Source organism: Myxocyprinus asiaticus, chromosome 37 (genome assembly GCF_019703515.2).
Source record: "Myxocyprinus asiaticus isolate MX2 ecotype Aquarium Trade chromosome 37, UBuf_Myxa_2, whole genome shotgun sequence".
Classification (NCBI taxonomy): Eukaryota; Metazoa; Chordata; class Actinopteri; order Cypriniformes; family Catostomidae; genus Myxocyprinus; species Myxocyprinus asiaticus.
Genome location: NC_059380.1, coordinates 5099115 through 5112324, shown reverse-complemented (window position 1 = coordinate 5112324; position 13210 = coordinate 5099115). Strand labels below are relative to the sequence as shown.

The window sequence follows — 13210 nt, the reverse complement described above, 5'->3', positions numbered from 1 at the left end:
TAATAAATACAGTAAAAAATACATGTTAGTTCATGATACCTAATGCATATACTAATGTTAATAAATTTAACCTTATTATAAAATTCTACCAAAATATCTATAAAAATAGATCAGAATAAAATAAGAATAAAAATATAAAAATAAAAGTCCTTATTCAGAAATCTTGAAGGAATAGAAAATGTATTCAAATTAATTGCACCTTGATGTTGGCGTAGTTTTTGTTTGGCTAGTTTTGTAAATAGATATTAATATTTGATTTCCCCTTATTTTTCCTTCTCCTTGCCAACTCAAATAAGGTTTCCAGGGCCCGAAGTCTGCAACCTTTAATGTGTATGTGTATGTGTATGCGAACAGGTGTTTTGTGTGTGTGTGTGTGTGTGTGTGTGTTGTTACACTTGTGGGTCTCCTGTTTTTCTTTTCAGTCCACGGAACCTAGACTCAGGCGGAGTGAAGATTCCTTCAGACCAGAGCACCCCCAGAACAGGGAGACCTTTGCAACTGGCTCTTAAACTTGCACAGTAAATCCAGGAGCCGTCGTGGAGATTCCAGACTGTGATTTTTGGCCCGGCCTCTGCTTCTACTGCTTAAAATCTCAACAGAGGGCTGCTCAGACCGGACTGAGTCGAAATGCAGCCTCACAATGACTGCTTTGTGCTATGCTGTGCCTCTAAGTAATGGCTCAGCAGCTCTCAGAGAAGACTTAATGGTTGTCTGGTGGTGGAAAAACATGTTTCACTGAAATGTGCCAATTTCTGGATCTGTTGTTCAAACAGAGGCATGAAATAACATGGGGTGACTTTAATCTTTCAGTATTGTACTGTAGAAACTTGTATTTTGATGTGAGCTTTCTCTAATCTTCCACATTTTGCGTTGCTGTCAACATGCTGATCCTGAACACGAAAGGCTTTCTTGATTTTAGTTAAAGTGTCACTGCCATCTACAGATCATTAGTGAAAGTTCACTGAATAAAGCCATTGCATACTCAGAGGTAGCCCTAGCTCCAACATTACCTTTCGTAGAAGCTAGGTTTTATCATTAATGTGCATTTGCAAAGCAAAAAAAAAACTAAAGGCTTAGTTAGTTTACAATTTATGAATATGCAGTGTTTTGCCTTTTCTTAAGCCATGCCGCCGTTAATTACCTCTATGTAAACATTCAGTTTAGCATATAATCCTTGTGCGTTGTTGACATTGCTAACTAGCTCCTGTGTTTTCTGGTCAGCGACCAGAGAATTTGTTGATAAGTCACTAGTCAGAGTTGCCAGGTTTGTGTGCAAAAGACCAATCCAAAACCACATATGCTTATATTTGGGACTATAACTCGTTGTAACGTTAATTCATTCATAACCACCACAGTTGACTTGTCTGTTTCCATAAAAAATTGTATCCTGCTTGATTTGACTTACAGAAAATTGTTGTTGGTTGGTCAAAAATCCTTACATTTATATCTAATTTGTGCAATAGGTCAAACCCTCAACCGACAGCAACAGATCTTGTGCACACACTAAAAGGGAGAGGGATGGTGTATTTTGAACACTTATTGTTGTGTGGGCAGTACTTTGAAGCAGCCATGTACACTGGAACTGCAGTTCTTGTAATCGGGATAGCTGCTTTTATTGCAGGTTTTTGTTTGTTGTTAGCTGGCCTTGTGTACTTTGAGTGAATGAATTCAGATATTCCTCCTGGAGTTGTTAATCCTAGAAAACTACATGTGGTTCATTGTGTGTGTGGGGATAGCAGTTGTGGTGAGTGTTCATGCCTTTTGCGCTATGCTGTAGTTGGCAAATCCAATCATATTGGCCTACTTCTTGTTAAATTGTCATTGCCACAGCAGGTTTAATACTTAAAAAGTTTTCCACCCACAAAATAAAGACATTTTGAAAAATGTAACAGGGCTTGATACATAGGTCACCTTACTAACTCTTCTAGGATGTTTTTTGTGCTCTACATAGGCAGCTACTCCACGAGCCATTCAAATAGAACAGTTCATCCAAGTTCACTTAAAGGGATCATGAAATGCATTTTTATATATATAAAAATGGACCAGTGATTCTCTTATCTTTTTCGCCTCTCATGAGTTTGCATCCCTGTAATTTGTTGTGGCATTGCAAGAACAAATCTACAAATTAGAAAAGAAGCAAATTTGTTGTTTTTTCATTACCCATTTAGCGTTCTTGCCACCTGTGACCTCACACAGCGTAGCCTACCTATGTGACTTTTTTTTTTTTTTTTTTTTTTTGCATAGCCGAATTTCAAACATTACAAGTAAACATGCTACTAAGATGGACAGAAAACATGAACAAGTTCTTGAAAAGGAAAAATATTGATGATGGTTAGCCTATGTGGGATAGTGGTGTGCCGTGGCAGAAAAAAGGTTGGGAAACACTGCTCTACAACATTATAAAACAGCATTTCAGGGTTTACACATAATGCACATCCAAAACATTGCATCTGAATATATATATATATATGTTAACACTCAGCACCATAAACAATCAAACAATCATCATGACATATAAAATTTTCCTCACGGTTTTGCAGTCAAGTCCAAGTGTTTTTAACTGCCCCATTCTTTAATTACAGTTCCTTTGCAAAGCTTGAATCGCATTATGACTGGTTCAAAAGCAGTTGACGCTGATATAAAAAGACCCATAGGAAAATCCTGAGGAAACCCATGGTAATAAGTATACTGTATTTGTCATCAAATTTCTCTCACTTCTTCTACCATCTTTGATTTATTTTTCACCGAGCTCTAAGGTCCTTCACGACAAAGTTCTTATTCGTTATAACAGTCCAGCAACAATACACAGTTTGCGTACATTCAGGCATTGGCCGAGCCGCTGGGGGAGGCATTTAGAGGGGCATTTAAATATGAGGATGCACAAGACTACATGTAACATCAACCAATATGACATCAAAATGTGTTATCAATGACTTTAAGCCTTATTCTCTAAGTACAATTCAAATGAGATCAGTAAAAGTTGCTATTTTAAGCACTCTATGCTTAAAATAGGCATGGTCCCCTGGATTACCAAAGCTGGGACCACTGTGGTAGAAAATACCGGGACCACCGAGGCTGGGACCACCGAGACTAATGAGGTTGAGACTACTGGGACCGTTGAAGCTGAGACCACTGAGGTTGGGAGTGGAGGGGCCTCTGTCATGCAAATCTCCTACAAGAGAGCACTGGCCTCATTCTCTTAAGCACATTATGATTTAAAGTAATATGTAGAAGATAATGTGTAATTTGTTATGTTTACATTCTGCATTCATGATGCTAACATGCTATATGTGGCCATGATATGCACTGACAACCCTCTATTATTGTACTATATGATGATACTGATACAGCTGCATAGATGGTGTAAAACAGGGTGTCAGACAGGTGTAAGTTAGCAGAATACAGACAAAAGAATGATGATTAGGGACATATCTCACTTTGGGCAGATGTGTGAATGGCTTTTGTCTACAGACGGCACATGAGTGAAGCAGAAAAATCATGTGTGCCAGAAAAATTGGCACTTAAGAGTGAGGAGAATTGGTTCCTTTTGTAGACTAATAGAAAAAAAATATCACACAACATGGTCTTGGACAATGTCTCTATGCAAAAACTGGAATAGATGTAGGTAAGTTTGCATAAGCTCGGTAATAAATCCTCTGCAAAGCAACAGGGTGTTCATGTTGACTGATCATGACTGACTGATCATGACTGACTGAAGAACGTAAATGGAATTAGTTGTCCGCCTCAAAGAAGGTGGTGCTCCAGGTCACACCCATCGATGAAGTGGACCAATGACAGTTTGAAGGTGTTTAGCAGCCATTATGAAGTCTTCCTGAGAGTTTGTACTGGCAAGCTGTTTCAACCAATGAAACAAACTCAAAACACCTTAATTTTGGAAAACCAGATTTTGTTTGAAAATGACATCACAGTCGTTTGTTCTTCGATTGCGCTAGAAATATATAGGGGGCTTTACAGTGCATTCTGGGATTGAATACTCAGGGAACGACACATAGGATGTTACCTTAGAATTTGGCCAAAACAAGAAATCTAGGAGGCAACATAATTAAGATACCTACCTTTTGGAACAGCCTTCACGTAGGAAGCGCACCTACAGTGTCTCTCCAGCATATCAGTATTTGTTCTTCTTGTTTCTTCTTCTTCTATTTTATGTCGGTTGGCAAAACAAGCATTACTGCCTCAGACTGAATGGTCGTGAAACATGCGCTCAGCTCTGGCCTGTTGAAATCAGTAGCGAGTTCTCAGGGCCAGCAAAACCTTCTCTGCTGGCCTAACATTCCAAATAAATAAATATTTTTACATTTACATTTATGCATTTGGCAGACGCTTTTATCCAAAGTGACTTACAGTGCACTTATTACAGGGACAATCCCCCCGGAGCAACCTGGAGTTAAGTGCCTTGCTCACGGACACAATGGTGGTGGCTGTGGGGATCGAACCAGTAACCTGATTACCAGTTATGTGCTTTAGTCCACTACGCCATCACTATTATTTTTCATCCTTTCATTCTCAGTCACCTTTTTGCCTATGTATTTTTAATCGCTTTCCACTCTTAATTAATCTACAAACAAATAGAGAAAAACAAAAAGTTTATCCAGTCAGAATTTATTCCTTGGTGCTTACAAGCAAAGTGTGACAGCTGTTTCACAAATCGCATGACCGAATCCGAATCTGAGATCCACCCCGTCAGGCCTTCTAAAGTCAGGGCAACTAAAGTCAGATTGTCAGATTCATCAACCAATCAAATTGATTTATTTGTTCTTGGTGGGTGTGATCTGTAGGATATGTCCCGGTCGAGGCCTTCTAGCTGGCCTTGAGTGACGCAGTCACGCTTTAAGTGATGTACATACGTTTACTTCAAGTAAATTGTTAAGTGCTTTTTACATTGTTATAGCAACATCAGGAGATTTCTAAGTGTAAATTAGGCTGCTTGAGCATTCAGTGTCAGATCAAGTTTTGAAAAGTAGTGCTGCATTCCATTCAACTCGGAAAGTCCGATTTTACAACTTCCTACTAGGAAAAGTGCAATGGAATGCATCTTGAAGTCAGAATTACAACTTGTAGGCTCGTGCAGAAATTCTCATCCGAGATGCAGGTGCATGATGTCACACAAACATGTCGACACTCAGGGAGATATACTAAGTGATAAACATTCACTTTATTAAGTAATATCAATAAATGAGTTCATTTCCACATAACATGATATTAAAGCTTGTTTAACAAACGCCTGCAGAAACAGGAGTATAAAACATTATCTCTTTTGATAATCGTACAGCTGTAGCACAAATGCTAGCACTGCAGCATTGTTTATCAGTTGGGTTGCTAGGAGACATCTCTAATGAGAGTCAAACTCCTGCTAAGCTAACGGGAGCATTGCAGTTCTGAATATCGGGGAATGGAATACATTTATGGTCGGAGATATCAAGTATGAATATCCCACATCCAACCTGAATGGAATGCAGCATAACCCTGTACCCTGACGAAACAAAATTTATTGCAAGCAACATTTAAATCACAAATATTATTAGATAGATTTTTCCAGGTATTATAGACCTCCTTAGTAGAGTCATATGAAAAATTATGCTTTTTGGATGTCTGTCCGGGAGACATTCATTTCACAAAACAGTCATGCTGCAGTTAAAATTAGGCTTGCTTGAGCATTAAGTGTCGTTTCAAGTTCTGGCTTTCGTGCATGGACGTGTTTTTAAAATGCCAATTGGTATTACTAGTTAGCTGTGACATAATGTATGATGCCCAAAGGCATAGGGTGTCTTATTCATTGTGAAACTATGTTTTCTTAATGGCATGAATCACACTGAAGGCCTAGACTGTAAATGCACGGCCCGCCACTGGTTGAAATCCTATGGTTATAGCACCCTTTAGCGGTTTAAAGCCGTTAATGACTCATTGACGCGGTGAACGCGGCGGCAGAAAACTTACTCTGGATGTATATCCACTGTATTGTGCCTTAAAATGCTCCCTCCTGAGGCAGCTCACTAGGTTCTGGAACGGTCCCAAATAAGTCTTATTTGTATTCAAACCACCTTCAGAGCCGAATTCAGGAACGACTGGGGCTTTGCCATCAGCTGAATTTTACACAATGGTGCAGAGTTTGTATGATGATCCACAAAAGGCCTGTACTTCCTGGGCTCTGCATTAAAGATGTGACGTTCAATGGGGTTCCAGTGAGGGTGTATGAACCTGCAGGAGCCTCAGGAGAGAACAGAAAAGGCCTAGTGTATTTTCATGGTGGAGGCTGGGTGTATTGGTGTTTGGAATTATTGGTAATATATGCATGCACAGACACAGATTGGATTTTCCTGTTAAAATGCTTTTACATTGATATTTTAACATGTTTTCATTGTCTTTTCAACTACAGATGAAGTTGATGAGGTGTGTCGATACATTACAATGGAAAGTGGCACCACAGTTGTGTCTGTTGATTAAGTTGACTTTTGAGATATGCTACATGGTCAAAAGTTCGTGGACAACTCCTTCTTATTAACGGATATGGATATTTCAGTAGAATGGGGCATACTAAAGTGCTCAGTGCCTTTTGACGTGGTGATGTCATAGCATGCAACCACTATTGAGTCTGGTGTTGAAGCTGTTATAGCAGCAAAGGACCAACAACTTTTTGATGCCCATGGTTTTGAAATTAAATGTTCAACAAGCATACATGGGTCCATTGTTCAGGTATCCACATACTGTTGGCCATGTACTTACAATGTTATGTATAACTTAAAACTCAGACTAAATGCAAAATCTGAGACAAATTTGCAAAACAAACTGCTAACGAAAGGTCTATTCACACCAAGACAGAGACTTTTTTTCTTGAGCTATAGGAAATGCAAATTCACTCCTGAACAATAGGTGGTGCTAATGAAAATCCATTTTATTCTAAGACAGTACAAGTTCCTACATTTTAATTTCTCTTCCTCTACTGCATTACACACAAGCCAGCTAACAATTTATAAATCATAAGACTACCTTGAATAAAATAAATTTAATTAAAAACTCACCATTGATTCCGACTTTTTATTATTGCAATTCCTTGCCATAATATCTCATCCTACGCATTTTGTAGCTGTTGTGGCATTTATCAAATAATTCCTTGAGCTCAAATACCAAAGACAAAAGCAGTTCTACATCCATCTTCAGTGCTGTTTGTTGTTCTTCTTTTAGTGTTTATTGTCAGTTTGCTAAGTAACCTTTGGTGCACTGGTGCAACCAACAAACTGGACATTGTAGCTGCAGCAGCTCTGGGCATGTGACTAAAAGCACTTATCTCATTGGTCAATCAGTTTTCTTCACAGTCCAAAGAAAAAGATATCGGACTGCTCTCCATAAAAAAAGTTGTTGGCGGACTATTTGTCAGACCCGATGTGAATTGTGCCCTAGAAATCCACTGTTCCTATTCAAAAGCTTGTTTGCATCGAACATTTGCAACATAAATTTGGGCTTGGTCTAAATAGGCCTTAAAGGAATATTCTAGGTTCAATACAAGTTAAGCTCAATTGATAGCATTTGTGGCATAATGTTGATTAGCACAAAAGATTTCTTAAAAAAAAAAAAAATGCAAAAATCTGTGTTACAGTGGGGCACTTACAACAGAAGTGAAAGGGGGCCAATCTGTAAACATTAAAAATACTCTCTGTTTTACTGTTTGTTTACAATACAATGAAAGTGAATGATGACTGAGGCTAACATTTTGCATAGCATTTCCTTTTGTGTTGTGAAGAAAGTGATTCAGATTAAGAACAACATCCCTTTAAATTTAAATATCTTGTTGTCATGTCCTTTTTTTCCCTTCTTTTAGTTACCGACTGGCACCTGAGTACAGGTGCCCTGCCCACCTGGATGACTGTGAGGTCGTGACTCCCCACTTCCTTTCAATAGTGCCAACTGATTTCAGGGTAGACCCATGCAGGGTAGCAGTTGGTGGGGACAGTGCAGGGGCGAACCTGGTAGCAGCACTCTGCCAGAGGCTGGCGAAAACACAGGATGTATATCTGCCTTCTCCTTGTGCCCAGGTCCTCATCTACCCAGCCCTGCAGATGGCATATTTCAACTTGCCCTCATACCAGCAGAACCATTCTGTGCCCATAATGTTCAGAGGCCGAGCGCTATTCTTTTTCCTGCAGTACTCAACAGGGATACGTCTGTGAGCCAGGAGCTTGTGGAAGGCAAGCATGTTCCTACCGAGCTGAAACTTCACTTTAAAAAAATGGCTGGATCCAACTAACCTTCCACCTCAATTTAGGGAGCGAGTCAAAAGCCAGCTAGTTATCTCGGTTCACAATGTTTAGGTCTATCGCATCATCAAACAGGGCTTGGATCCAGAGATCTCCCCGTTACTAGCTGAGGATGATGTTCTTCGCCGTACACCACCCACCTTCATCCTGACCTGTGAGAATGATGTGCTGAGGAATGATGGGATTCTGTTCCAGAAGCGACTGAAGGATCTGGGAGTGGATGTCACATGGCAGCATATATCTATATATATAATGGCTTCCGTGGGATCATCAGCTTCTTTAACAAGGGCTGGCTCACATTTTCATCCTCTCAGAAGTTTATGGACTGCATTTGTACACTTTGTAAAGACACTCTGACAGAGATACCAAGAGATTTGTCTGAATGAATCATAATATGGTCTTGTAAGGAATAGGTCAGCAAAAAATTTAAGTTCAGTCATCATTTACTCACCCGCCTTATGTTATTTCAAACCTGTATGCTGTATTTTCTGCAGAACACAAAAAGAGAAATTTTATGTAGCTCTTTTCCCCATAAGCACATTTCGTAGCGACAACGGCTGTCAAGCTTCTAAAAGGAATGAAAACACCACAAAAGTGATTGCTGCAACACTGCTTCACAAAGCTTTAAAACCTTTACGAATCTTTTGCTTCAAACCAGTGCTTCGGTGTACGTATAAAGTGATTTCAGCAAAAGAGGTGAATCAGAGTCAAATGTATGGTTGTAACTGATCTGAAGTTTAGCAATAACTTGGGTTCATAAAATCTGACTGATTCGAACAAGATTTGCAGATTTGAATTCAGAGATTTTAAATTCCCTATCGATCATCTTGAGTTATGTTCCCACCGAAACATACAAATCACAAAAATTGTAATGTTGTGTTTATGAGAAAGAGACAATTGAGATATTTTGTGATATTTAAAGAGATCTATATGGTTTCCAGAAAGTGAATCTGGAATTTGGAAAAAACAGTCATCAATGAAAACATCTTCACACTCTTATTCTATGATATAAACCCAATTTCACGCTTATTCAAATGCTACATTTCATACTTGAGATTGAGTCTTCTGCTGACAGTATGCATTAATATCACCAGCTTTTAATTTTCAAATGTTAATTGCACTAATTGTTTAAGCATAAATAATTGTTTAAAATTGTTTGTACATAAAACAAACCTTTAAAAAAAAAAAACAATAATCGTAAAAAAGCTTATATATGAAGGTCTACATATTACCAATGAGATTTTGATCTGTGTTCTCACAGATCAGGATATTGTAGATTACCATGAATCTTAATTTCTCCTTACACTACTCAAAAGTACCACAATAATAGTCCAAACGACTTTATTTAAAGTCATCCAAGGTTACGGTTTATCTTAAATTAATCACTGAAATCTTGTTCATATTTGAATTTAGATTTAAAAGTGGTGTGTTGGAAGTGCTGGGTAGTAACGGATTACATGTAATCTGGATTATGTAATCAGATTATGAAAATCAAGTACTTGTAATGGGATTAAATTAAATTTTAAAATGCTCGTAATCGGACTGCAGGTACTTTCTTGTGGATTACATGATAACATGTTAACTAGGCAAAGGCAGTAAATTGTTCATTACATGGAATTTTATTCAATTTTTTCAATCTTTTACATTTTTCAAATCAAATCAAATCAAATCACTTTTATTGTCACACAGCCATATACACAAGTGCAATGGTGTGTGAAATTCTTGGGTGCAGTTCCGATCAACATAGCAGTCGTGACAGTGATGAGACATATACCAATTTACAATAACATCAAATGAACACAGCACAGTTTAAACATCTGATATACACATAATTACACACAACACAATATACAAATAATAACATACACTGTACAGTATACAATATGCACTATATAGATACACATTATTCAATAAAAATAAAAAATAAAAATATATAAAAAAGTATATATAGTATATATAGAATGTACAGTAGGTTGTATTGTACTGTATTGACATTCAGGCTGTCGGCTGATAGTCAGTTGTTAAGAGAGAATATAATATAATAATAATATAATTTATGACAGTCCGGTGTGAGATATAAGAGTAAGGGTAATAAAGTGCAGTGCTGATGTATTTTGATCATGGGAGATCAAGAGTTCAAAAGTCTGATTGCTTGGGGGAAGAAGCTGTCATGGAGTCGTCTGATGCGGGTCCTGATGCTGCGATACCGCCTGCCTGATGGTAGCAGTGAGAACAGCCCATGGCTCGGGTGGCTGGAGTCTCTGATGATCCTCCGAGCTTTTTTAACACATTGCCTTGCATATATGTCCTGGAGGGAGGGAAGCTCACCTCCGATGATGTGTCTGGCAGTTCGCACCACCCTTTGCAGTGCTTTGCGGTTGTGGGCGGTGCTATTGCCGTACCAGGCGGAGATGCAGCCAGTCAGGATGCTCTCTACAGTGCAGGTGTAGAACCGTGTGAGGATGTGGCGGTTCACTCAGCCTAACTACGATATTTATGTTTAGTAACTCTTCGAGTGTGTTCGGAAGAGAGGAAGAGGGGGGAGGGTTGTTAAATTGCACACAAACCTGATACCCATCATTAGCCAGGTGAAGATGGAGCTGTCTAAATCAGCTTTTGACCACTGGATGTAAAGAGCTAATTTCACTTTGTAATGTAAACTCTGCCTTCCAAAGGTTAATATCATGTCAACTGCAAAGGATTCAACGTCAAATTTAAAGAAGCATTTGAAGATATGTTTGCATGTTTTCTTAACTTTCCTAACTTAACTCCTGACGAACACATTTTAAGTATTATTTGAATTAATTATCACTCGGTGTGTAATATACAGTAACCATGTGTCACTATTTGTTTAGAAGGGTTTTGTCCATCAAATGCATCAAAATGCCCAAATACGTGTCGTTTCATATTCACAATGTAATTCAATTGCATTAGCAGCATAAAAATAGTTTTAGTTTCATGAATTGCTTTTGTATTCTGCTTCAAAATGCACTTTTGCTTTAGCAATAACTTTGAGGCCATTTCTGAGACGTTGATTCCCAAATATAACTGGTGTGATCTCTTACCACACAAGGGTGGCATTTGTAAAATGGAGAATTTGCATGACCACGTTTGTGCCACGTCCCTGGAACCTGTCCATAATTCTAGAAACTTCCATAAGAAATGCAAGTGACATCAAATAAAAGCCCCCATTTTCACCTGGTATTAAGATGCGTCTCGGGTGATCCGATCACATGTGTTCAGGTGAGACACATCACTGTTTACACCTGGTCACTTAAATGTGTCTACTGTTACCACTTTTGTTCGGATTTAGAGAGGAGGGACTCTGTTTCATGACAACATAGATCAGTCACTATGTCAGTGTGTTACTGCATGACATTGAAGCACAACAAAGTCAGAAAAGACAAAGAAAGGGTGAAAAAACAGTGAGGTCTTTCACTCAGATGCAGCTAAAATTTGATCTAAGCACAAACACATCTCCAGAAGTTATTCCGTTATTTAAGTGGATTACCTGTACTAACCTGAGCTGCAGATGTTCGTGCTTCACATACGTGTCCGTGCATGTTGATTTCAGACACACTGAAGAAGATCCTTGAAGTTCTCATGCTTGTGTGTATATCTGCTTTTTTTTATTTTCCCATCGGATGTTTTTTTTTCCTTTTAAAGCCACCAGTAACCAGCAAAGTTTAATCTCTTGTTTTAGCACAGCTGTTGATTGACAGGTGAGGGGTGGTGCTTCGCTGCTGCCGGGATGCATCCAGGACAGATTAGCATTTACAGTTCAAATGTGATGCGTTCAGATGCATTTTTGACCACATTCTTATGTGGATGTCCGATCACTAAATGTTTTAGACCTGTATTTAGCCCTGACCACGTGATCGGATCATACGAAACGCATCTTAATACCAGGTGGAAACGGGGTCAAAGAGTTAGGTTGGAAGTAATTCAAAAGTAATCAAAAATTTATCAGATTAGATTACCCCAAAAATGTAATCTGTGAGATTATGATACTGACTGCAATTTTTGTCACGTAATTTGTAGTCGGTACTCGATTGCAGTTCAGAAGTAATCTGCCCTGCACTGTACGTTGGTGACACTAAACGCTATTGGTTCTTGCACAAAGCTATTCTGTGGATTCAGAAGACTTTGAATAGCACGTGAGTTCCTTTAAATGCTCTTTGTGATGAGCAACAGACAATCAACAAAGTTCTCTTATCAAGATTCTTCTTGAAAGAATCAATTTCATTTGGCAATGTTCGGTGACAAAACCGATGAAATTTTAAAGAATTTTGCATTTGATTAAGAAGTGTTTTGTATGGTGCCTTGATCCCACCCACATGATAAAAAAAAAGGTAATTCTGACTTTATTTCTTACAATTCTGACTTTATTTCTTGCAATTGCTTGATATAAACTCACAATTGCAAGATGTAAAGTCATAATTATGTTATATAAATTCAAAATTGTGGGAAATAGTCGAATTTGTGACTTTAAATCTCGTAATTGCGTCTTTTTCACAATTGCATCTTTATTTCTTGCAGCTGCGAGTTTGCATCTCAGTTGTAAGAAAAAAAGTCAGAATTGAGAGATATAAAGTCAGAATTACCTTTTTCAATTTGAACTCACAGTTACAACTTTATTTCTCATAATTACGATTTTATATATCGTATTTGTGTGAAATACACTCATAATGCAAGAAATAAAGTTGCAATTGTAATATATAAAAGTCAGAATTACCTCTTTATTTATTTATTTATTCCAAGGTGGGATCCGGCTTCCATAGTTTTGATTGATGTAAGTGTTATAATAAATTGTGTTATACATGTCTATACAAACAATGCTCAATTTGCCCACTGAATCATGAATGACATTCTAGTTTGTGACGTACTTAAAATTCCTTCCTCATTCTATATCCCTTGTCCACCCTCATTTGTATGAG

General features: G+C 38.2%; 1 pseudogene; it reads left to right on the top strand.

The window, feature by feature from the left end:
• The window catches only part of LOC127427763 (arylacetamide deacetylase-like 4), a 42865-nt pseudogene extending 34206 nt beyond the window's left edge, over nucleotides 1-8659 (top strand).
• The last annotated feature ends 4551 nt before the right edge of the window (nucleotides 8660-13210 follow it).